General features: G+C 55.5%; 1 protein-coding gene and 1 long non-coding RNA gene across 2 annotated transcripts in view; both read right to left on the bottom strand.

Moving 5' to 3' along the window:
• Window positions 1-4,978, bottom strand: part of PLXNA1 (plexin A1) — a 55,226-nt gene extending 50,248 nt beyond the window's left edge. The window contains exon 1 of the mRNA XM_045385579.2: window positions 4,755-4,978. The gene's annotated coding sequence lies outside the window, so the exon portion shown is untranslated. The remainder of the gene's footprint in view (window positions 1-4,754) is intronic.
• A 13,950-nt stretch (window positions 4,979-18,928) lies between these two features.
• On the bottom strand, window positions 18,929-24,598 carry LOC141409715 (uncharacterized). The gene is made up of 2 exons (XR_012431597.1): window positions 21,106-24,598; window positions 18,929-19,640 (listed from the first exon to the last, which is right to left on the bottom strand). It is a non-coding gene; the product is annotated as an uncharacterized lncRNA (long non-coding RNA).
• Between the last annotated feature and the right edge of the window lie 1,219 nt (window positions 24,599-25,817).

The raw sequence follows: 25,817 nt of genomic DNA on the forward strand, positions 1-25,817 counted from the left end.
ACCACCATCCCCTACAGAAGCTTGACACAGATGGGCTTTAGTGCTCACTCCCGCCTCCACAGCCCTGCCTCTCCCCTGAACATGCCCTGACAGCCACAGCACAGGCACCACGGAGGACATGGAGGCCCAGGCCACACAGGCAGCAGTTCTCACTGTGGATAGGTGGCAGCCTGGGCTGCTCTCCATGGGACCCCAAGCCCCATGTGGGATGAAGCTTGAGAACTGCAGTCCAGAAGCCAGGCAATGTGTCCCACCCACAGCTCCAGCCCAGCTGATGGGTGCCCTGCCACACAGCCCCTTCCCAGGCCCCCTCGCCCACCCAGCCCTGACTCTCAGCACTCTCTCCAGGCTGTCATTCCTGCCCCCAGCCTCACACCCAACTCCAAGGAAAGAGGAATTCCTTCACAGGGAAGGCCAGCAGGTGCTCCCTGCACTTTACCCCTCCACAGTGACCCCTTCCCAGCCTCAGCACCCCATACCCACCAGACCTGTGTGGCCCCCTCCCACCTTGCTCCACATCGGGCCCTCACTTCCTGGTCACGCTCACTACCAAGGTTCATTGACTCCACCCCAAACTCCACAAAATGCCCACCCCTCCTTCCTGGATTGCCAGGGTACTCAGCTCCCTCCACCCACAACCACCTACAGCCATGTCCCTGTGCAGAGGCTAAGGCCACTCTTCTGACCTGCATAAGAGGTCAGCGCTGCCCAGATCCTGGTGGGAGTCCCCATATCCTGTACTGGCCTCCACTGCCTCTGGAAAAGTCTCACCACCCCGTGCCTAGCAAACTGGCAGCCAGGCAGTGGGCTAAATCTAGATCTTGTTATTCTGTAGGCAGATGACTATGATGGGGACACTCCCTTTTCCTAGCCTCAGTTTCCCCATTTGCAAAAGTGGGATGAAAGCTCTTCTCTCATGGATGAAAGAGGAAAGGGTACACCTGCCCACATAGTCAGCAGTGCCACCCCCTTGGTGCCAGTAGGGCCTGCTGCCCTGGATGTGCCTGATGTGCTGGGGACTCTCATCCACTCCTGGCTGGAGCCGGCCACAGCAAGGCTGAGAGTCCTGAGTCCTGAGTTCAAGCCTTAGCCAGCCAGTTTGCACACACCATCCCAGACACCCTTTGTATGGTCTGGCCCCATTTTACAGATGGGGAAGCTGAGGCCTGAAGATGGATGCCTTCTCCAAGTCTACTGGGGAGCTGGGCACAGTCCCATCAGCCTCTGTGCCTGGTGCCCACATGCAATGTGGAGCTGCCTGCCCCTCCCCCAGGCCTCTGGGACCACTGTCTCCACTCCCCACCCCGCTCAGTCACCCGGTTCTCATCTGCAGCACAGGACTCGTTAAGGGTCTCTGTTACTTATTGCTCCCATTCTCCAGAATGGCTGCCCTGTGAGAGCAAGGCCTGGCTCCAGGTGCTTGCCACTGCATCCTCAAGCCAAACCAGGGGCCCAGGAAGACAATAAATCCCCACGAGTGAGCGAATGAATGAAGGGTATGCGGAGGGCCAGCCAGGCCTGGGTGCGGCAGCCCCCATGCTTCCCCACTCCTGCCTCACTCCCCCTACACACACTGCCCAGTGTGTGCGCAGCACACACCCACTGCTCAGGTGGGAAAACCGAGGCTCTCAGAAGCAAAGAGCTTTGGCTGGAATCCCAGAGCAGGAACTGCAGGGTGCTCCCAGCAGACTACCAGCTGCCTTTGCCGGACAGCTCCCCAAGAACAGCAGGGAGGAGTCCCCACTCCCACCCCCGCCCCAGAACTCAAGGAAGACCCAGGAGCAGGCTCCTCACAGTGGCAGTGGGGCCGGGGCTGGGAGCTGAGCACATGTGAACTCCAAAGAAAACATGAATCACTCACCGTTTATCAGTTCAAAGCAGGCCTGCAATTACCAGGGGCTGGGCTCTCCCCTCCTCTGGGATAATTATACACGTCTTAATGCAATTATGGGCCCTACTTTTTATATTCAACAGGAGGCACCAGGCTAAGAAGCCACCATCCAAACTCCAGCCTGGCCCTGGGCCCACCGCCCCAAGCCCCACCCTCACCCTACTGCCCCAAAAGAGGCTGCTGGGAAGGGACTTGCCTGCGGGCACAGGGCTGCCGGCCAAGAAAGGGGGAGCCCCAAGCCTAGGGCTGGGTCCCTCATGCCCAGCATCTAACAAAGGCCACTGACAATGCTTGGGCTACTTCTTCCACCTTAGGGGTATAAGACGTGGGGCTCAGACTCAAGGTCACCCAACTAGTCCCAGCAGGACAGGGCCCAAATTCTGAGCTTCCAGAGACTGGGCTGGCCAGCCAGCCTGCAGGGCTCAACTCTCACAGGCCTGGGTCTGCCCAGGAAAAAATGCATTCATTCCAAAGCTGGGCCCAGGTGCCAGGTGCCAGCGTGCCAAGGGGCCATGCTGGGGCTGGGAGGGGAGCACCAGCAGATGCTGTACTCTACCGAGGAGCAGAGCTGGCCACTGTGGCCGGGGAAAGTCCTCAAGGGCCTTTCCACCTGCTCTGGGACCAGGTAGCCTGGAAGCTGGTGCAGGTGGGCATTCGTGGTGGGGGTGGGGGGCAGAATAGGAGGAGCAAAGGCCTGGGGTGGGAAACACTGGCTGTGCAAAGAGGGCAGTAAGAATGGCTGTGGCTCTCCGGCATGGCCAAAGCTGTTCTGGGCTGAGGCAGAGCCAGAGCCAGGGCGGGGGAGACTGGACTAGTGCTGGGATGCTGATGGGGCTAGCCAGGGAGAGAGGCGGAGAGAGACCTGGCAGCCGCGGGTAGCAGCCCCAGCCCAGGGGCTCGTCTCCTGGATAGGAGGGGATCGCCGCCTGGTGGAACGCCAAGCCAGCAGTGTCCCCTTTCCTTTCCTGGCCTGGGTGACACCACAGCTCCCTCTCACCCTGAGAAACAAAGGCCCCCAAAGCCCTCCCCACAAGGGAGAGTCCAATCCCCCCAAGTCCTCCTGCACCGGATCCTGCTATGGCTCAGGCAGGTTGGGGTGTGGGGCTGCCATCCTGCCCGGTGGCTCACAGCAGCAGCTGGGGAAAGAGAGCTGCTCCTGGCACCCCGCCTCCCCCACAACGGGGGTCATGGGAGGTGGTCCCAGTGGCCCTGCTCCCCACCAGTCCTAGGGAATCTGGATCTGAAGGCCTTGGAGTCCTGCTCTTGAGAAAAAGTGCCCACCTTTGCGGGCCTTCCCCTGGGGCATCCTCTCCTCCCGGCCAGCTGCTCTAAGCTGCTGTGTGCACGGGGGCCTTTCCTGGGGGCTCAAAACAAGCAGGCAACGACCATGGGGGGCCAGGAGTCCAGCAAAGGGCTGTCTGCTTTGTCCACAGGCACCTCATGTGTCCCCTGCCCCCAGAGCACACACCAAGGCCACAAACCCAGGCCTCTGCCCGTGCTGTCCTCTCTGCCCAAAACGCCCTTCCTGGGCCCCACCGGCACCCCCCAGGAATGGAAGCCTGGCCGTGCAGCGAATCACTGGTTCACACGCCTGCCTCTGGCAGGGGGCTGGTGCTCCTCAAGGGCTGGGCAGCGTCTTGGTGCCCCTGGTGCAGCACCTGGCCTCTGCCGCACACTCCAAACCGCAGGAAGGTGAGGGGACCTGAGGCAAGCTCCTCAAGGGCCCGGGGAGCAGAGACTGCGCCCCATCCCTGCACCGAACCCAAAACCGGCTACGTGTGAAAGGAGGTGGGGCAGCAAGGAGCAGCCCGAGCCACAGGAGCCGCGCTGAGGGGACAGAGGCTCGACCACGTCCCCTCCCCCGCACACACACCCCTTTCTTTCAAGGGGCGTGGCCCCAGCACCCCACACAGAAGTCGGGGGCAGCTCGCGGCCCGGGGCCGCCCCTCGGAACCCCTCCCCTCCTTTCCAGGGCTGCACCTGGGACCTCACGCCGGCTGAGGGGCCTCCCTGGAGTCCCCACTCCCCCTTCCCCTGGCAGCCGGAATCTGCCCGCCGCCTCCAGCTTCGCCGCACACCAGGCCCGGGACTGTCCAGGAAGCAATCGGAAGCCTCCGGGGGAAGCGGCTGACCCTGGAGAGGCCCCGAGAGGGGGAGGCCGAGGAGGCCCGAGCGGGGCGGCCTCCCAGGCGGCACCCAGAGCCCACTTCCCCGCACCCCGGGCCACAGGGGGCGGTGGCAGCGGTGGTCCCGGGAAGTGGCTCCAACTTCCACCCCGCGCCCCAGGGCTGGCCGGGGGCTTAGCCCGCACGACCTCCTCCGGCCGCCGCGGCCCTGCCGGGCGGCTCCGATCCCAACCCAGGCCTGGCCATCCCGTCCTCGCCCGCGGACGGAGGTCCAAGCCGAGGTCCAGCGGCCGGGCCGGGCCTGGGCACCGCAAGGGCCTCCCCGCGGGGCCGCCGCAAACTTTATCCCCAGCGTCTGCGGAGGGGCAGCGCCCGCCCCCCCGCCGCCCCGGATCTGCCGCGGGGCTCGGCGGGCCCGGCCGGGGGGCGGGGGAGGCCGCGGCGCTGAGCCCCGGGCCGCGGTCCCAGCCCCGCCGCACGGGGGTGCGGTCTCTCCGCGTCGGCGCCGCGGCCGCGCCCGGACACACGCGGACGCCTGGGCCGGAGCCGCAGGGACACGCGGGCCGCGGACACGCGCGCCGCAGTCCCCGCGCACACCCCCTGCCTGCCGCCTCACGAGAGGGCCGCCGCCGGAGGCCGCCCCGCGCCCACCCACTGGCCGCCCGGCCCGGGATCCCCGCCCGGTCCGGCCCCCGCCCACCGTCCCGCGCCGCGGGGAAAGTTGCGCCCCGACTCACCCGCCGCCCCGGGGCGCGCCCCGCCGCCGGCCATCGCCGCGCCCAGCCGCCCGCGCCGCCGCCGCCGCCCGCCCCGCCGCGGGGCCGCCGAAGCCGCGCAGGCCGCCCAGGCCGAGGCCGCCGCCGCGCCCGGGCTCCGCTGCGTGGTGGTGCCGCCGATGCCCAGCATGAATGGGGCGCCGAGCGCCGCGCGGCTGCGGACCGGCCTCGCTCTCGCCGCCCGCGGAGCGCCGCGCCGCGCGCATGCGCCGCCCAGAGCCCGGGGGCGGGGCGGGGGCGGGGCCGGCGGCGGCCTCCAGAGGGCGCTCTGCCCCGCGTCGCGCGCCCGCAGGGGCCCACCGCGCGCCTTCAAAGGGCGATACGGCTGCCCGCCTCAACTCTCTGGGTGCCGGGGCCGCGCGAGCAGTTCCGGGAGCCCACCCGCCCTCGAGCGGGGTAGCCCGCGACTCCGGGAACAGGGCCTGGCTCAGTGTGTCCGGGCTAGGAGCATGGCCTCCTTTCACGGGAGGGGAAACTGAGGCTGAAGGAGGCAGTCGCAGTTCCCAGACCTTGCGGGGCCGGGTGTTCCTAGCTCTCGGCCTCGCGCATTCCTCTCTGTCAGATGGGGGGGCACCTGCGCGGGGAGCCCGGGCGCCCCCTGCAGGCCCCAGGCTGGTGGCGCATTCCTGGCTGGGGACGCGGCCCAGGGAGGAAAGTCCCGTGGCAGAGGCGTGGTGAGACGCGAACTCCGGCTGAGCCAGGGGTAGCGGGTCTGGAGGGTGCGAGGGGTGGGGCTGCAGAGTCCAGGGTGACGAGCCGGAGCTGCCCAGGCAATACCCCCAGCCTGCATGGCAAGGCTGAGGGGCAGACACCCAGCACTCGGTGACTGTACTCACAACCGCCACCCGCAGGCGGGAGGCATCCGGGAGGGCGTCCCGGTGGAGGGCAACCAGGCCAAGGGGAAGCCGGCAGCGGGAGCATCAATAACAGAGCAAAAGGGCCAGGAAAACCCGGCTGGGGACTGGGCCTCCATCTGTAGCCTGTGGGGTGCGGTTTTTGCTGTGTGAATCACGTCACCCCTACAGAAGAGGAACCCTCTACAGTTCACATGGTTAGGAGGGAAAGGGAAGGGACTCATACCGGGCCCAGGTGTCCCTCCCAGTCTCACCCTGCTCCTCCCTCCTCAGGAGCAGCCACAACCCTCATTTTTGTGTTCATCTTTAACTGCTTTTCTTTGGGTGTGACCTCTTATATTTGCATCCCAGAATGGGACGCTGTTTGGTTGGCTTGTTTTGGGTATTATGGAAACGGGGTCACTCAGTCTGTGCTGTTTTCTCCGTCTGCTCTGTGTGGTGAGGGGCACAGGGCGGCTGCTCGCAGGCATCGTCCTCGCAGCCTGTTTTGTGGTATTCTGCCGCGTTGGGCGCCTGCTCACCCATTCTCCTGCTGATGGACATGGAATTGTCACCTACCTGGGGCCATGATGAGCAAAGCTATGATGAGCATCCTGTGCATGCCTCTCAGTGGGCACCTTTAGATCCAGGGATGGTCTGCAGGGTCATGGGGTAGGATATATCTAGCTTTAGGAGATACAGCAAAACCGTCTTCCCAAGTGAAAGTCCCAGTTTACACTCCCAGCAGCTCAGCAGGAATGTGGAAGGGTCTGGCTGTGCCACATCCTCACCAATACTTGGCACTCTTTAGTTTTGCAAATCTAGTGGCATGAACTGGTTTTTCACTAGGTGGTTTTGCTTGTCTGCTTTTTTTTTTCCCTTTAGAGACAGACAGGGTCTCGCTCTGTCACCCAAGCTGGGGTGTTGTGGTGCAATCAGAGCTCACTGTAACCTCAAGCTCCTAGGCTCAAACCATCCTCCTGCCTCAGCCTCCTGAGTAGCTGCGACTACAGATGGGCACCACCATGTCTGGCTAATTTTTTTTCAACATAGAGATGAGGTCTCTATGTTGCCCAAGCTGGTCTCAAACTCCTAGGTTCCAGTGATCCTCCCACCACAGCCTCTCAAAGTGTTGCGATTAAAGGCATGAGACACAGCACCCAGGCTCGTTGAGTCTCACCCTGTCACCCGGACTGGAGTGCAGTGGCTCGATCTCAGCTCGCTGCAACCTCCACCTCCTGGGTTCAAGTGATCCTCCCACCTCAGCTTCCCGAGTAGCTGGGATTACAGGCATGTGCCACCATGCCCAGCTAATTTTTGTTTTGCCATGTTGGCAAGGCTGGTCTCAAACTCAAACTCAAGTGATCTGCCCGCCTCGGCCTCCCAAAATGCTGGGATTACAGGCATGAGCCACCATGCCCAGCCTCATTGTGGTTTTAACTTACATATTCCTGAATGAGGCAGAACATCTTCCTCAAAAGTTATATATATTATTTTATTTACCAAGCACTAATACAGCGCTGGCTCTGCTACCTTCTACAGATGGGTGGGCTGAGGCTGGAGACGTGCCCAAGTTCCCCAGTGGGTAGGAGACCAGGCTGGGAGGCTAACCCCAGGAGTCTGGCTCCTCCAGTCTGTGGTCCTGACCCAGCCTCTGGGCTGCACTTCCCCTCCCTTCCCTGGCAAACAAGACCGGAGAGGTTTCTTTCCTCATGGACTGCCGAGACACACATGTGGGCACAGATCCAGCCTCATGGCTAGTGAAGGCAGAGCAAGTCCTGACTGCTCTCTGAGCCTCAATTTCCTCATCTGTGAAATGGACCTGAGAGCTTGCAGAGCTGTGATGAGGGACACAGTGAGTGTGGACGCCATGGCTGACCTCAGGGAATGTTCATCAGCTCTTGTCTGTGCCACCTGTCACCAGCACCAGGGGCTGTCCCTGCTGTCTGCCTGTTCCTGCCCTTTTGCCACAAGGAAGACACTCCTCAAGGAGCTTCCTGCTCTGTGTTCAGGGTCTCCCGGGAGAGCCTAGGCCTCTCCTCTGAGGTCCAGCCCTGTGTCTCCAGCTGCATCTGGGGAAGTTCCAGGGCCACTGAACTCTGGGTGGCCAGGACCAAGCTCCTCGTTAACCAGGTACCTCCCCTCTTTTTCCCCGTCTCTGTGAAATGCGCCACATCCCCGAGGTTGCCCTACTGGGAACCTCCATGCTCCCCATGCCCCCTGCATCCCTCAGCCCAGTGGATTCTTCCCAAAAACATATTCCAGAATTTTCCACTTCCCTCCATCCCCATTCTGGGCTCCTCAGGAAGGAGCACCTCCTCTCTGCTCTGCCTGCTCTACTTGGTAACACCTTTTTGTCCACTAGCCACACAGCAGCAGCAAGAGCCATCACAGTGAGAATCTGTTCGTGTGACCCTCTCATTACACCCTGGAATCCCTTCTCCCATCATGAGCAACCGTGGATTCCAGGTGGCCTAGGCCTCAGCACCACACAGAAAATTCCAAGGCTTTTAGGAGACCAGAGAGCAGATTCGCTTCCTGTCCCTGGGCTAGGGGAAGATTTCATAAACAAGATGCTAAAAAAATAAATAAAGGAAAATATGAGTCAATTTGACTACATTAAAATTAGTTACTTTTGCTCATTAAAAGTTACAAATAATGAAAATAATGAGAAGTCAGGATCTAGAAAGAGATGGCTTATAACACATCTAATTGTCAAAGGATGTGTATCCTGAATATATAAAGAACTCGCTAGAGTCAACAAGGAAAAGGCTGTGCCCCCACAGGAAGGTGGGGAGAAGACTCCACAGGTGGTTTGTGGGAGACAGAGGCGAGTGCCTCTTGCTAGGGATGGGCTGCATGAGGCAGGCTCTAGAGCCCCTGCGGGTCCCGTCTGGCCCCAGCAGCAGCTGCCCTCTGTTTAGCTCTGAGCTCCTGGTGTGACCTCACTGGGTCCTGACACTGCCCTCTGAGGAGGGACTGCAGCACCCCAAATGCAGATGGAGAAGTTGGAGGTGAGCAACCCAGAGGAGCTGAGATTGGAGCCAGGGTCTGTGGTTTTGGGGCTCCTGACCCCACATCAAATAGAGGGGAAGTGACTCAGCAGGCTGCTGGGCTCTTCCCTCTGGGTTTCCCCTGTTGGTTTAGCTTCTGTTTGCCTTCAGCAGCTCAGAGGGCTGGGGAGTCTGTAGAGTAGTGCAGGAGATTCTTAGGAACATGGTTCCATTTCAGTGGGGTCGGGAGAGGAACCTCTTTTGGCACCTTCCCATGCTCCTGCCCCCAGGGGCGGCTCTGGGGACTGTTCTGCATTTGCATGAGTCAGAGCTTTCTGCTAAAGTACACTCAGGACCTCCTTCCCCTTGAGGCAACCCCACTGCTGCTGGGTGAGGAGGAGATGGGGAGGATCCAGGCACCCCCAGCTCTGGGGGATGGCCCTCAGATCCCTGGCCACTGAGTTCAAAGCTAGTTGTGGGGGACATCTGGATTCCTGCTTGGGCCCACTTTGGAACCTGGCACCACCACTGCCAAATACTCCTAACCCATCCTTGTCTCACTTCTCCTGCTTCTGTCACCTCCTACCTGGAGGACATGGGGACCCTCAGTTGCCAGCTCAGTCCTCCCAACTCTGCTCTCCACACTGTGGTCCACAGGGATCTGATAGAGAGCTGGGGGGACCCTCTGCTCAGACCCTCTAGTGGCATCTTTTAACACATGAAATGCCTCCACACATGTGCACACATACACACGCACATATATTCAAATATACAAACACATACACTCATGCAAGCACATACACATGAAAGCAGACACACACATTCAAGCACACACTTGCACACACACGTGCGAGCACACACACAAGTGCACTCACACATGCAAGTACACATGCACACGCAGGCACACACATGCATATACTCCTAAACATGCAAGCACACACACTCACATGCAAGCACACACACTCACATGCAAGCACACACATGCACATCCACTCACACATGCAAGAACACACACACTTGGACTTGCTTCCCACCTCTCTCCTTCCCGTGCACACATGCCAGCCTCCCTGTCCCTTGGCACACTGGTTCATCCTCCCCCTTTGTCTGTGGCACTTCCACCCATTCTCCCACTTGGGAGACCCTGGGTGGCCCTCCTCCCTGTGACTTCCCATGTCACCATTTTATTGTCACTGCTCCCTCCCTTGTCCTCCCTGCTCATGGGGTCGGGGCCTTGTGCACTTTGTTGTCACCCTGCCTGTGGCCTGGCATGGAACAGATGCCCCCTGTGCCAGGTCGTGAGTGTGGAGCGCTATGGGCATCTCAGCTCATCCCCACATGCCCTTGTGGGGTCAAACTGTGAGCCTAGGCCCACAGGGAGCCGCTGACAGTAGGTGTGCCGACAAGATGCAGTCACTGTTGCATTCCAGGAAGCCCACTCTGGCCACTGGGTGGAGAGGACATTGGGAGGTAGCATGGATGTGGGGAGACTGCTGACTATTGCAGAGGCCTGAAAAGAGGCGATGCCTAAGGTTGGTGCTCACGGACTCATCCTCCAACTCTGAGGTTTTTTTTTCTGGTCCTCCTCCCCACGCTAGTGGAGAAGGGCTCAGCCCAGCTGCAGGCATGCCAAAGAGAAGGCTCACCCAGCACCATTCTCTGCCCACCCCTGCTGCTGGTTCCAAGTGACAGAAACATGACTGGACTTAGGCTCCAAGAGGCATCTATTGGACTCAAGTGAGCAGCAGCTCAGACCTACAGGATCTTGGGCACAGCAGGGTTCTGCTGGCCGCTGGCTTGGTTCACGCCCACGCAGCCCTTCTGTACCTGGTGGCCTTGGCAGCTCCAAGCTTTTCTTTCCTCATAGGTCTAGGAAAGTTCCCAGAATGAAGCTTCGGTGAACCAGACTGGATCGCGTGGCCCCCTTGAACCCGTCACTGTAGCCTGATAGTTGGCTGGGATCAGGGACTTCTCCAGAGTGAGTAGGTGGAATTGGGAAAGTGGTTCCCCAAAGAAATTCCAGGTGCAGTTATCAAACAAGTGGGCCTGGATGCAGGACAGGTCAAACCCACCAGGAGCCACTGCAGCCCCGATGTGCACCTGGACAGCCAGCACAGCCCATCCACTGTCCACCCTCCCCCACATCCACCTGGGACCAAATGCTCAGCATGCACCAGGCAGGAATCCACGTTTTTACCCGCTGAGCTCCTCTATGAGGTGGGCAGACTGCTGTCCCCCATCTACACATATGGACACAGCAGCAAGTCAGGGGCTGACCTGACCAAGGCCACAGCCAGGTGGTGGCGGGGCCCAGTTTCCAGAGCAAGCAGTGTGGCTCCCCTGTGGGCACTGCAACCCATGCTCAGCCATGTGGTCCAGCGGGTAGTGTGGAGATGCCTGCACTCAGGACCCTGTGGGGCCAACAGGCCACCTTACAGCCGTGTCTCCCTGGTACCCAGTGCTCTCTGCACACTGTGCTGTTGCTCCAAAGACACCTCCACACCAGATCTTTCCTCATGCTGTGCTCCTCGCCAAGAGGGCCCCAACCTGGCCCTTTCCTCGTTCTTTATTTTTATTTTATTTTATTTTATTTTATTTTTTCTTTTGTAGAGATGGGGGGGTCTCCCTATCTTGGCCAGGCTGGTCTCGAACTCTTGGACTCAAGTGATTCTCCTGCCTCAGCCTCCCAAAGTGCTGGGATTAAGACGTAAGCCACTGTGCGTGGCCACCATTCATTTTTCAAGGCCCAAGCTCCTTCTTCCCTCCTCCAGGAAGCCTCTCTGCAGTCCCCACCCCACCCCAGGAGCCCTCCTTGGCTTCCTTTCCCTTTGACCACTCTGGGCTCAGGTCTGTCACCACCCCACTCCCAGCCTAGAGACAAAATCAGGTCAACGTCAATACTTTATTGCACAAAAGACAGAGTAGCAGAGTCCCTCCCCCTGTCCCCTACCTGCCCACACACATGCAAACAATCACTGGAGCACTGGGGGGACTTGACACTGCCTCCTCCTGGGGCTGCAAACTCCGATGACTTCAGCGGCCAAGTGGTTGATGGAGGTAAATAGTGAGACAGGCTGAATGCCAGAGCAGGCGAGGGCTGCAGCAGCAGTGAGCAGTGGAATGCATGCACATGTTATTGGGAGAGTGTGGAGTGAACAAGACCTTTCAGTGTGAATATCCCAGCCAGCAGGCCTCCAGTTTGCAGTCCCTGGCTCAGTCCAGTTCCTACCACTCCCAGAATGCTGCTTGTCACCCTGGGGGGGTCACAGGTCACCAAAGATGTCCCCAAGTATGGGAGCCCTCTCCAGGACCACAGCCTCTGGAAAAGCCATCCCTGGCACCCTCTTTATAAGGCCTAGCAGCCCTTGCTCCTCACTGACCTGCCAAGAAGCAGGGCAGCAAGAGATCAGCCTCCTGCTTCCCTGGAGATGAGGGAAGCAGCCCGTTTTCTCATTGTGCTAAAAACACCTGGGCTAAAGTGGGGAAGCTGGGTTTCCCTCCCCCTTTCCTGATGTAATGGGACAGCACCCCTCTTTGTCTACCATATGGGGTCAGGAGAGGCCAGCTGTGAAACAGAAGATTGAAATGTAATCCAGGGTCTCAACATACAATACCCCAAACTTTCAAGATCCAATAAAAAAAATCACCTGTCATAGTAAGAACCAGAGAAATGTCAACTGTACCAGAAAATACAATCAGCATACACCAATACTGGTATATGTTGAACAGGAAGGACTATCAGGATTATCTGATGAGGCTTTTAAAGCAGCCATCATAAAGGTGCTTTGATGAGCAATTATGAACATGCTTGAAACAAATGAAAATAAAGAATGTCTCAGCAAGGAAACAGAAGTTATAAATAGAACCAAATGGGCATTTTAGAATTTTTAAAACACATACAATAATCAGAATAAAAACTTAATGGATAACTCCAAAGCAGAACAGAGGGTCAAAGGAAAGATGTAGTGAACCTGGAGATAGAGCAATAGAAACCACCAAGTCTGAAACCGAGAGAAAATAGACTAGGGGTGGGAGAAGAGTTATCTGAGAGATAACAAAAGATCTAACATTCATGTCATCTAATTGCCAGGAGGAGAAGAGAAAGAGGACAAAGCTGAAAAAATATTGAAGAAGTAATCTCCTAAACTTGGCAAAAGACATAAATGTAAGGATTCAAGAAGCTGAATGAACTCCAAACATTATAAATCCAAAGGAATCCCCACCAAGACATATCACAGTCAGACTTCCAAAAGCTAAACAACAATGACAAACCCCAATTTTGAAAGCCACCACATAACCACCTTCCAAACAACATGGATTTCTCATCAGAAAGCACGGAGGCAAGAAATAAGTGGAGCATTTTTAAGTGCCGTAAGAAAAGAGCTGTCAACCATAAATTCTATACCCAGTGAAACTATCCCTCAGGAATGAGGGGGAATCAAGACCTTTTCAGGTGAAGGACAAAGTTTGTTGCCAGCAAACCTGCTATGAAAGGAGGGCCAAAGGAATTTCTTCTCATGGAAAGAAAGTGATAATGGAGGAATCTTGAGACATCAGGAAGAAAGCACAATGGAAAGAACAAAACTATGGGTAAATAAAACGGACCCCTTCTCTGAAGGTTTCTAAGTTACATTTGATGGTTGAAGCAAAAATTATAGCATTGTTGAATGTCTCAATGTATGTAGAAAAAATATTTAAGATAATTATATTATAAGTGGAAGAGGAAAAGGGACACAAAGACAGGTAAGCTTTCTACACGTCACTTGAAATGGTAAAATGTTGATGGCAGTAGACCGTGATAAGTACATATGTATAATGCAATATGGCAGCCACTAGAAATCTATACAAAGATATACACTAAAAGCACTGTACATAAACCAAAATAGATGCTTAAATATGTCTAAGTAACACACGGCAAGGCAGAAAAAAGAAAATAGAGAAACACCACCAACAACAAACACAGGAACAAACAAAGCAACAAATAAAACAGCAGACTGAAGCTATATCAGTAATTACAGAAAATGTAAATGGCATAATTCCATTTATATAACATTTTTGAAATAACAAAATCACAGAGATTGAGAGGAGATTGGTGACTGCCAGGTGCTGGGGTGGTGGGGTGATTGTCACTGTGAAGGGGAGTACCAGGGGGTCTCCGTGGAGAGGGAACAGTTCTGTATCCTGGTTACACAGACAGGAACATGGATCTCCATGTGTGATAAAGTGACACAGGGCTTGACACCCTTGTCACACCAGTGCCAATGTCCCTTTTCTGATGTGTGGTGGTTATGTAGAATGTGACCACTGGGGGAGATTGGGTGAAGGGTACACAGGCTTCTCTCTCTACTCTTTCCAACTTCCTGTGAATCTGTAATTGTTACAGATTATCATTATTTCAACATAAAAAAGTTTAAAAAATACCTTTGCTGTTGCTCTTACACCAGCATCAACTCCACTGTTGGCATTTCCTCTTGGGCAGAACCAGCGCCCTGTGCACCCCCACAGAGCTCACCGGCCAGCAGGCCTCTGGGGGCCATACCCAGCAGAGGCCATCACAGCAATCCTGGGCCGGGCTGCCTGGCCCCAGCTCCCAGAGCCATCTCCTCCTTCTCCAGGCCTCAGAGCTCATATCGCCTCTTCAGAGGAGCCCCCGATTCCCTGATGGAAAATGCACCCCAGTCCCATTCAATCAACTGATAGTCTCTGGTTCATCCAGCTGCTTATTATCCGGCCCCACAAACAGCAGCTTGGCAAGCCAGGGAGCCCATCTTCTCAGGGGCACAGAGTCTGGTGCCAGGCAAAGCATCCATCAGGGGCTGTGGGGGTATAGTCGCTATCAGTTGCGGCAGCATCACAAGTCACCCTAAAATGTAGTGGCTTCGGCCAATAGCTGCCTTTCTCTCTCATGGTCTCTGCGGGGAATTCAGAGAGGACAGTGGGAAAGGCTGGTCTCTGTCCCAGTGTCTGAGGCCTCAGTTGGGACTTGCACAGGCTGCAGCTCCTCACCTATCTGGCAAGACTTCCCCGGGGCAGGGCTCTTTGGCAGCTCTGTCTAGCTCTGTGGGGCCTTTCCACAGCCTCTGCAGCATGATGGCTTCAGGGCAGCCGGCCTTCTTATGTGTCCATGCACAGCTCCCATCCCGGGGGGCAGGGAGAGGGAAGGCAGAGGAGGAGAAGTGGGGGTTTGGAGCTCAGAAGCCTGCAGGGCACCACCGCTGGGCTATGCTGCATCAGGCAGATTGGTGACAAGCCCCATGGCTCTCCAGGGAACAGAGCACAGCCCCCACCTCTGGCAGGGGTGTCAGGCCCACTGTGCATTGCAAAGCCCTGCAGGATGGGTGTGCAGGGGAGGCAGTCTTTGGAAAACACAATCTGCCACCTGGCCAGCAACAGGCTGGCCTCCAGGGGCCTGAGCTGCTAGCCTTGGATTCCAGCCCCAGCTACAGAGAGCCCGCTGGGAGCCTCCTACTCACCCTCAGCCCCATGCATGCCTCTTTGCAGCAGCCTGCACTATTGACGGGTCGGTGCATGGGTGGGAGTGGAGATGGAAAGGGAGGGCGGGAGTTTGGGGACCTTTTCTAACCACCATACCATCCTCTGCCTCAGCCCTATGGGGCAACCCTGGCCCAGTGGGGAATGCCACCATGGCAGCTGGGGGCTCATCTGAAAGAGCACAGGGTTTGAAGGCAGCAACATGGGGTCTCCTCCCGACACCATCCCTCAGTGCCTTTTCGGGACCACACCACAGATCACGTGGCCCTGGGGTCTCTGTGAGGACCAGAGCAAAGACATGTGAAGGGCCAGCCCTGTGCCAGGTTCCTCAAGGCATCTTGACCACCGGGTGGGTGGGTAGGGGCCGTGACTGCCCCCTTTACACGGATGAGGAAACCAAGGCATGAAGAAGTGACAGGCCCCAGGGCCACACTCGGCAACTGCTCTGGACAGCCAGACGGAGCCACAGAGGCCCCCGGAGGAAGCAGAGAGGCGCCCTCCCTCTGCCAACCTCTTCCTATCCTACCCCCACGCTCCATCACGGGGGTGCTTTGTGCTTTCCCTGGTTCACCACAAGCTTTGCACATGATGCTTGTTCTGCTCCTCTGTTCTGGAGAGAGAGGGAACAACGTACTTCCCCTGAGGTCACCCTGCTGACCTTCCTTCAGCCCCCTCGCAGGCTCCTCCTCTTCTGGGAAGCCTGCCCTGAAGCACCCGCCCACCCGGCCTCTGTCAGGAGCAGCTGCAGCTCACCACGGGGCATCACCGCGGTCCTCGGCCTGCGTCAGAAGCAGAGGTGTCCCGAGGCCCTGGTGTTGCCAGCACGGTCTGCATTCCACAGAAAACGCGCAGACAGAACCAGCCCAGCTCTCCTGTGCCCTCAGAAGGCCAGGCCAACTGGGCCGCCTGCCCTTCCTGGGCACCTGGTGTGCCAGGTACCAGCCCCAGGGATGCAGGCCCACTGAAAAGGGGGCAGCAGAGCAGCAAAGGGAGGGGTTGGACCTGAACACCCAGCTCCAAGCCCCATGGCCTGGAGACCCCATCCAGATGGCAGAGCTTTTTGGGCTCAAGGAACAAACACCAAAATGACATTTAAAATATTTAACAGCCAAAGCTAGGTGCAGTGGCATGCAACTGCAGTCTCAGCTACTCGGGAGGCTGAGGTGGGAGGATCACTTGAATCCAGGAGGTTGACTCCAGCCTGGGCAACACAGTGTGACTCCATCTTTAAAAACTGAAAAATACGTGTATGTTTAACAGCCAATCAGAGTAGACACCAGACATAAACCATGGGCAGGACAGCACTAGAAGAAGCTGGCTGAAACCCAGCTTTGTTTCATCCCAAGGGACATTCATCCATGTGCTTCCCTGTCTAGCTTCAGGCAGGACTGAATCCAGGGGCTCCCATAATGTCACCAGGCATCTATTTCTTGGTTTCACCTTCCTCTGTGTGCATTCCCAGGTGTGGTGTCCCTATCTGACCCTTTGCTGCAGCCACTAGGAGGAAAATATAAGAGATTTTTCCCAACCTGGAACAGATGCTAGCAGTCTCCCCTGACTTACAGCTGTACTCACCTCTCAACTTCACACTATAAGGTGGGGATGGTGTGGGGACAACTGCTCTGATATCACAGCCACCACCGCCCCAAGTACCCTTTACCCTACAAGTTGCCTGGCCCTTTTTTTTTTTTTTTTTTTTAAAGATGTGTTAATTATTAAAATATATGCTCATTGTAAAACAAAATCCAAGAAGTGCATAAAAGGATACAATGAAGTCGGCCTCCCTCCAGCACCTGCCTCCAGCTCACCAGAGCAAAAACTGATATGGGTGTCTCCTGTGTCCATGAAGAGATGTCTACACTGTGTCCAACACGCAGACACAGAGGGGCATCCTGCCTCTCTGTTTGCAAAAAAGATACAAACTAAGAGCTGCTTTTAGATAGATCTCTCTCTCTCCTCCCTTCTTTCCTTCCTTTTTCCTTTCCCTTCTCCCTCCCTCCTTATTTCCTTTACATACAATGAAGTCCCCAATCCTTAGGCACACAGGTCAATGAATGCATCTTTACACTTCTACACAAATACATGTGTAATCTCCACAAAACAAAGGTTCTTCTGACCCCACCTCTCACCCCTCAGAGAACCCCTATCAGACTCCTTCACCATAGGTTAGTTTTGCCTGTCTTTGAACTTCATATAAACAGACCCATCCAGTACCATGGCAGGCCTCCCATGAGTCACATCTCTATAATCTCCCGCTTAAGCGTGTGACTGGCTTCTAAGCAATAGATTAGGCAAATGTGAAGGCATGTCCCTCTCATGATTATGTTATACATGCAGGAGATCCCTTTGCTGGCAATGGAGGGTCTGTGAGCAAGTCTCCAGGCAGAGGATGGCTGGTGGCCTCTAGCTGAGCTGATAGCAAAAAGACAGCCCATCGGTCCTCCAGCAAGATAATGAATTCTGCCAATATCCAGGTGAACTTGAATGAGGAGCCTGAGCTGCAGAGAGGAAGCCAGGCTGGCCACATCTGGAGGGCAGTCTTGGACCCCGCTGCACTACACCAGAGCTCCGACCCACGGAAAGTGGGGGACAGACATGCATTGCTGCAAGCGAGTTTGTGGTTATTAGTTAGGAGGCAGTAGATAGCTAATACAACCGTGAATTCTTCTGTATCTACCTCTGTCTCTCACCATGAGATGTCTGAGAGATCCATCCATGTTGCTACAGGGAGCTCGAGTGTGTTCTTTTTCGTGATGCTGTAGTATTTCATCGTATGAATAAACTACAACTTAACCATTCTACTTTCCATGAGCACTTGGGTTATTTTAACCTTGTGGCTGTGATGAGTAAGGCTCTATGAACATTCTTGTGCGTACTATTTAGAGGACATACATATTCATTCTCTTGGGTATTAACTCAGGAGTAAGATTGCTGCATCGCGGTGTAGGCGGATGTTTAACTTTATAAGGAACTGCCAAGCCATTTTCCGAAGCAACTGTCATCCTTTCATACTCCTCACAGCAGCAGTGAGCCCCCGGGGGTTGCTCCTTCTCCCTGACGTTGGGTATTGCCTGTCCTTTCACCTCAGCCATTGCTTGGATGTAGAAGCACTTCTTGGTGGTTTCAGTTTGCAGTTCCCTGGTTAGTCGTGATGATGTAGAACAGTTTTTTTCATATGCTTACTGGTCTCCCTGGAGGATTTTCTAATATTACTTTCTTAGCGGTAGGGTTTTTGTTGTTGTTGTTTTTTATCTGACCTTTAACCCTGAAACGGAGAATTTCAGGGAAAGAGAAATTCTCCTTGTAAGGTGGGCTTTGCTGGAGCCTCTCATGGAGACACAGGGGGTGCCTCACCTCATCTTGGCCTGGCGAGCCCCTCAGCAGAGGACCTTGCTAAGCTACACCAGAGCTCGGACCCATGGAAAGCTGAGAACAGAATGATGGGGACAGAAAGAGCTGGGCTGGAAGGAGAAAGCCCAGGTCCCAGTAACTGTGGTTAAGCCTCTAGATGCAGCTGGCCTGAAGCTCACTCCTGGACTTCTGAAGCCTACACATTCGTTGCGGTAGTCAGTTTCAGCGAGGGTTCTGTCACTTGTGCAGGAGGGGGTGACCGACTCTGAGCCTCTGTCCAGCATGCTGACATTTGGAGGGCCCCCAAGCTCTGCAGCATGGGAAAGGGTAGAGGGGAGCTCTGCCTCCCAGGCGCTCCCCCATCCCTCCCACTGCTGGTCTGCACCCCACTTCATTACTGAGTGTGTTTTGAGGCTGAATAACCATGTAATTGGTTTGTCCATTTCATAGTCAAACTTCGGCAAATACGTTTTTCATAATTAGTTGATGTTTATTTAGCGGGAATAACCAGCCCATTAAATTTAATGAGGCAGGATATCACATGAGGGGGAAGTGTTTTTCCTTATGGAGAACCGGTTTGGGCGGTGCTGGTCCCAGGGCCAGGGCAATGAGGTGGCTCACCTATGTGTGGGTGTCTCTCCTGGGAGAGGAGAGGAGGAGTGCAGGGAACCGCAGCCCCTGTCCCAGCCTGCTTCGGGCTGTCCCATCCCCTCTGCTTTTTCTGCATTGTGTACCACCCTATAGAACCTGTTTTTGATCTGGTCTGTCTCCCCCACTGATCTCTAAGCTCAGAGGACAGGGCTTTTCCCTCTGTGTTGCTCATGCTCTATCTTCAGTATATGAACACAAAGGGTGAATAAACAACGGAGACCCCTCCTGCGGCTGCCACTCCCATGGCTTTAGGGGCCTCCCTCCGGCACACAGTGGCCTCCTGCCTTGTCCCTCTTCCCCCTTCTCCTCCTCCGCAGGGTTTATCCCCTTGCCTCTCCCTGCTTGGCAGGCAGGGAAAGCACCTTACTCAAGGAGATCCAGGCTCGGCCTGGGGGCTGAAGAGCTGGGTCCAGGTAGCACCCAATGAAGATTCCAGATGTGTTGGAAGAGTGGACCCTGCCTGGCCACGACCGGACAGGCCCAGACTGTGGAAGACCATGTCCAACATCTATATTCAGGAGGCTTCTAGCCTGGGGGTAATAAGCAAAATTCAGATTAATGTAGAAAAACAGAAAATACAGTCAATTATAAAACAAAAACCAAAACATCCATAATCCTATCCCCAGATAAAAGCATGATAACATTTTAATGTATAACGCTCTTGACCTTTTTCTCTGGGCATCTACATATTTTTACATATGCATAGGTAAGATTTTTTTCATCTAAAGAATGAGTTTGTACAGTGCCTGCTACTTTAAATGGAGTGGAGAGAGTGCCATGTGAATACACTCAGTATCCCTATTCTTAGAGGCTTTAGAGTTATCTTATGGAGGTACCACATTTTATTTCATCCCCTATTGTTGGGCATTTAGGTTTTTTCCAATATTTTGACACTATTATAAACACTAGTGGCACACACTTGTAGTCCCAGCTTCTTGGGAGGATGAGACAAGAGGATTGCTTAAGCGGAGGGGGTCAAGACTGCAGCGAGCTAGGATCAAGCCAGTGCACTCCAGCCTGGATGACAGAGTGAGATACTGGCTCTAAACAACAAAAGAACTCCCACTCCCTGAAAAATGCATGAACAAAGCAGCCCCTTCACCTGGCTAGCACCGGCTCAGCCCTCTAACCTCACATGACCGGGGCCAGGGGTTCCCAATTCCCGGGCTGTGGACCAGTACCAGTCCCTGACCTGTTAGGAACAGGGGCGGCGGGCGGCGAGCATTCCCTGAGCTCCGCCTCCTGTCAGATCAGAGGCAGCATTAGATTCTCATAGGAGTACAAACTCTATTGTAAACTGTACATGTGAGGGATCTAGGTTGCATATTCCTTATGAAAATCTAGCTCATGCCCAGTAACCCGAGGGAAAACAGTTTCATACTGAAACCATTCCCCACCGCCTCAACTCCATCCATGCGAAATTTGTCTTCTATAAAACTGGTCCCTTGTGCCAAAAAGGCTGGGGACCACTGACCTAGGCCAAGCTCCAAGGCCCTGAGCTTGGGGGCCTCACCACAAATGATGGCAAATGCCACCTTTCCTGCTAGACCCTAAGCCCATGAGGAAACAGACTGGTATCACTACTGCTTGGAGGGCACCTAGGATAGAAAGGGGAGAGCGATGTTAGTTCCCTGTGTGCCCTGAGCAGCCGACTCAGAGATGAACCTGCAGGGCAGTTCTCAGGAGGTACCAGGGTCCACACCCACATGATGAGGGAGGGGGCAGTGGGCAGAGGGCGGGCTGGGCTAGCTCCCAAGTTGGGACCCCCTTCCAAATCACTCCCAGTGAAGACACCCTTTACAACCCACCCCATCACCAGGCAAGGGATGAAGCTCCTGGCCCCTAGGGTGTGATTGTTGGTAAAGTGGCTCTCAGCAGCCAAGGCCTCCCTGGAGGGCAGACTTGCCCTATGTTCCCAACTCCATGAGCGTTCAACTCCCTTAGGGGATGGTGCCTGTACTTTTCCCCACTTTACAGATGAGAAAACAGACTTACATGCTCAGGAGTGGCTCAAGGCTTGGATGCTCCGGCTCCAGGGCGGGCGCGTCAGGGCTATGTGTGAACAAAGGGAGGAGGCAGTGAGCAGACATCAGGATGAGCGCCCAGGACACAGGACCTGCACACATGCTTCCTTCCTTAGGATTGGTTCTTAGCGTTAGAATTGCTGTGCAAACGGTGTAGACATTGCCAAATCTCCAATGATGATTCCGGACTGGGCTACTGCTTTTTCCATTCTGCCAGTTTTGGCTTCCTGTATTTTGAAGCTCTTTGTTAGGTGCACCCATGTTTTATTTTGGGGTTCTAAGTCTTCCTGTGAGCTGTCCCTTCTGTTATTTAAAATGTCCCCTTTTGTTGCCTATAATGATTCCTGTCTCAGTCTGCTCAGTCTGATACTAAGACAAGCATTTCAGCTTTCTTACAGTTTGCAGGACTTTTTCTATTCCTTTCTTGTCAATCAACTTGTGCTCTCATAATTAAGGTGATGTCTCTTGTAAATAGCAAACAGAGGGATGTTGTGGGGTTTGTTTTGCTTGCTGTTGTGAGTTTGCACACTCTGAAAGGCTTCTGATGCATTTCACCCAATGAGGCCTCCCAGGAGGTCTCAGTGATTCACCTCCCGTGGCAGCACCACTGTGACCACTCTGCACCTTCCTGGGTGCTCCTACTCCCCTCCCAGTCACCTGACTCTGGGCATCTCGGCCACATCTGCACCTGCGGGGGTGGCAGTGCCATGGGAGGGTGAGGTGCAGCGAGAGGCTGAGGCAGGACCAGTTTCTCCCACCTCACCTGGACTGTTGTTCCAGGGCTCACAGCCACCTTGCTGGTGGTGCCTGGCTTAGATCCTGACCTGGGGTCACAGGACTTCCCCAGGCCAGTAATGATGTGGGAAGGAACAAACTTCAGCCATTTCTGCCAGCGGCCACCTTTCCCATCTGGAGAGGCAAGGGGAATGGATTGGCTCCTCAGCTGGGTCCCTGGAGCTGAGCAGAGCAAGACTCTGGGTGTCAGAGCCCTGCCTGGCACACAGGCAGGGCCCTGACTCCAACAGCAGGCACAGTTTGGTACTAGGCACAGGACTCTAGAGCCAGGTGGCTCCAAGCCCAGCCCTGGCTCTTAGACTGCGTGATCTTGGGCAAATCACTCACACTCTGTCCACAGTTTCCCCACTTATGAAATGAGGATAACAGCAGTATCTACTTCACAAGGTCATGTGAAACCTTAACCAAGTAAGTATTTATAAAGGGCTCAGCACAGTACCTGGCACATGGTAAAGGTCTGATAAATGCTCAGTTTGATTATTGGCACTATTCTCTGTAGGCTGTCCTGTTGACACAAGGAATAAAGGTGCATAGGGACATGCACACACCTGCCATTCCAGCTACATCTCACATGCCCACCTGAGCATAGGCACACATGCAGGCACACACACCACTCAGCACAGCCCACATGGTCCCACTAAGGCACCTTCCTGGGCCTTTTCCTCAGACCCATTCCTCTACCACAGGGGGTGGCCGGCAGCAGCCGGCTTTCCGCCATGGAAGGCACTACCTATGGCTAAGGGCAGAACGAAGCCAGGGCATTTCCACCTCCTCTGTCATGGGCAGCCCTCTCACAGCTGCTGTGACTCCTTAGAGGCCCCAGCTTCCCTGTGCAGGGCCCCTGCGGTGCCAGCTTCCATTGGGTGATCCTGCCTCTTCCCTCTGTCTCTGCAGCCCCAGGTGGCAGGAGGTCCTACGGCTGCTGATCTGAGTTATCTCTCACACTATCCCATCTGGGTTTTTAGTTCCTCCATCTCCTTTGTGACCAATCCCTTGCATTCAACTCTCCCTGCTCAAAAGTGAGGGTGCTATCTTCCTGGTTGGACCCTGAATGATACAACCAATGTCGTCACCAAGAATGCCCCTGCAACTGGTGGGATGAGTATTAATACTCCCGCTTAACGGTCACTCAGCCGGGGCACGAGCCTGCAGCATCTTCCTCTAGGTGCACACCCTGCTGGACACACTCCTCACCCGTGAATTTCTCTCTCAGACCTGACCTCCTACCACACACAGCCACATGGAGGTACTGAGGTGTAGGTACACATGAGAACACACAAACATTCACACTCCCACGCAGTGTTACAGATGGCCCTGGGGACACACACACAGTCTCCAGTAGGGGAGGGGCAAAGATCTGGCTCTGAGGAAGTGGAGAAATGGCTGATATCCAGGCTGGGAAGAGCCCGTGAGCATCCGTAGGTGCTGAGCATGACTGGCTGGCTGTGCGCAAACTCAAGTACACATGCACAGACATGAACACACACAGATGGACAGGTACACACACCTATGCACATGCTTGCACATGTGTGCTGGCGCACCATGCACTCACATGTGTGCACACACATGGATACACACGCAGGATGGACATGTGCACACAGACCCATACACACACACTTGCATACTTGGACACACGGTTCACACCAATGCGCACACATTTGCACAATCATCCTGCATGGTGGACACCGAGACCCAAGGAGAGGAATGCACGATGTCAGGTGCACAGTCAGGAGCTCGTTCCCTCATCCCAATCCAAAGCCCCCAGAAAACAATGAGGGAGAGAGAAGCTGATAGAAATAATTGAACATGCCCTGGTCCTTCAGGGGTGCTGGAGTTGGGGAGTAGAGCCCCATCCACTGGAGCTCCCCCAGGTCTTGTCTCTACCCCCTCAGGTGAAGACTGCAGGGACTCACTCAGAGGAGCCTCCAGCCTCTACCTAAAGGTATGTAGGTGCGCATGGGGGCACAGAGGGGTGGAAGTCGGAGCTGGGCCCCTAAGGATGGACAGGAGCTCACCAGGTGAGGTGTGCGTGGGTGCCTCACTTCCAACTGGTCTGGTTGAAGAAATCTCAGAACGCTTCCCCCACCTCCCTATCAGCGCCTCAGACTTTGCCACTAGCATGTCTGTCTGCTCCTCTCCAGTTACAAAGTCCATTCCTGAGTCTTGCCCTGTGGTCCCTATGGCAGAGTCTGCAGCTGGGCCTGGGATAGCTTCTGAAGCTGCCCTGAGGGGAGAGTCAGTGTAAGCCAGTGTTCCCCTCCCCAGGCTGGGAAGAGTCAAACCTGCCACCTCAACTTGGCTCAAAGGAAAGGGAAGCTGGGCGCTGACAGGAGAACATTTGCTTCCCAGAACAATGCTCTCTCACAGAGAAGTCCTGTTGCAAATGACAAAAACCCAGTTCAGACAAAAAGGGAAACTTGCTAGCTCAGGTTAACTTCAGGTCTGGCTGGATCCAGGTGCTCAATGACCTTGCACAGTCTCTCCATCCCTTGGCTGTGTGCCTCTGCTGGCTCTGCTCTCTAGAACCCTCTCCCTGTGTGGAGGTGAAGGTGGTAGGAAGAGGGGAACAGGAGTCGTTGATAGAGTTGGGGAGAGTGGTTCTTCAGAAAACTTGAAAAGCTGTTTCTAAAAGAAGATGGGTGGATGCGGAGTGGGCCACTGGTGTTCCCTATAAATCCTAGACACTGCTTTAGTTGTTCTGTAATGAGGAAACTGAGGCTCAGGCCTAAGGGAATTGCTGGCCTTTCTTGGCAGCCAACAGGAGGCAGAGTCAGGATTTAAACTGAGGCCCCCAGGCCTGCAGAGCCTGTGGATTTCCCTGTGTGCAGCGGGCTCCCTTCCTGCCTGAACCCACTATAGGAGGTGCCAAGACCCAGGACTCCAGGCAGATGCCAACAGGCCCGGAGACACTGAAGAAGCTGGTAATGGTCCTTACATCTCATCATCATGAGGACAGGTGCCCTGTCCTCATCTGAGACTAGTCCTGGTCCCCAAATGACTCCCTACCTGCCTGTACCAGGGACCAGGGGTGGCCAAGAGGAGCCCACATCAGGCTGATCTTGAGAAGCCGGCGGGCTGTGCACACACTGTGTTGCCTTTGGGTTGGAGGCCTGTGTCCGGGCTGGGTGGGCACCCAGGAGGAGGGCTCTGAGGACTCACACAGTGCTTAACCCTTGAGGAATGTGGAAGGAGACCAGAAGCTCCCGCACAGAGCCTGAAGGAGGAGGAGGCAAGAGTCTCAGGCAGGGGCCATGAGCCAGACATGGAGGTGGAAAGTGGACAGACTGGTCAGGGTCAGGCGTGAGTCTTATTTTTAGGACCAAGTGGAAGTTTATGAAAATCCTGCAAGATCTCGGGACAGATGTGTGGAATTGGGGGTGTGGGAGGCCCAGGGCTAAGGACACTATGGGGAGGAGGGAGAGGGGTAAGCAGACTCAGCCAGCCAGGGGCCAGAGGCAGTGGGGGACCTGAAGGAAGGGCCCTGGATTCTGCATGAGCCCCTGGAGAGCCTTACCGGCCCCTGCCCCGCACCTCCCACCCCTGTGGCCTTGCTCCCCAGCTCTGCTCTTTGGCCTTCAAACCTGTGTCAGCTCCTGGTCTGAGTCAATCATGCAGTGATGTGTGGGTAACAGTGCCATCTCATGAGGCTGCTCTGCCAGCCTCTGTCCCTGGATGCCTCTTTGCACAGGCCCTGGGAGAGGGCTGTTGCTGCTACCCTCCACTGCCACTGCCAACCTCGTTCTGGCCCCATTCCCAAAGCAGGAGGGAGCTTTGTGGAGCTCAGAGGCCAAAGAGGTCTTTTCACTCCTCTCAGGCCAACTGCAGTCTGACCAGACTCGCTACCAGGGAATGAAGGAACAAGGAGTCGCAGGCAGAGGATCAGGAAGT

Source organism: Macaca fascicularis, chromosome 2 (assembly GCF_037993035.2).
Source record: "Macaca fascicularis isolate 582-1 chromosome 2, T2T-MFA8v1.1".
In the NCBI taxonomy this organism is placed as follows: Eukaryota; Metazoa; Chordata; class Mammalia; order Primates; family Cercopithecidae; genus Macaca; species Macaca fascicularis.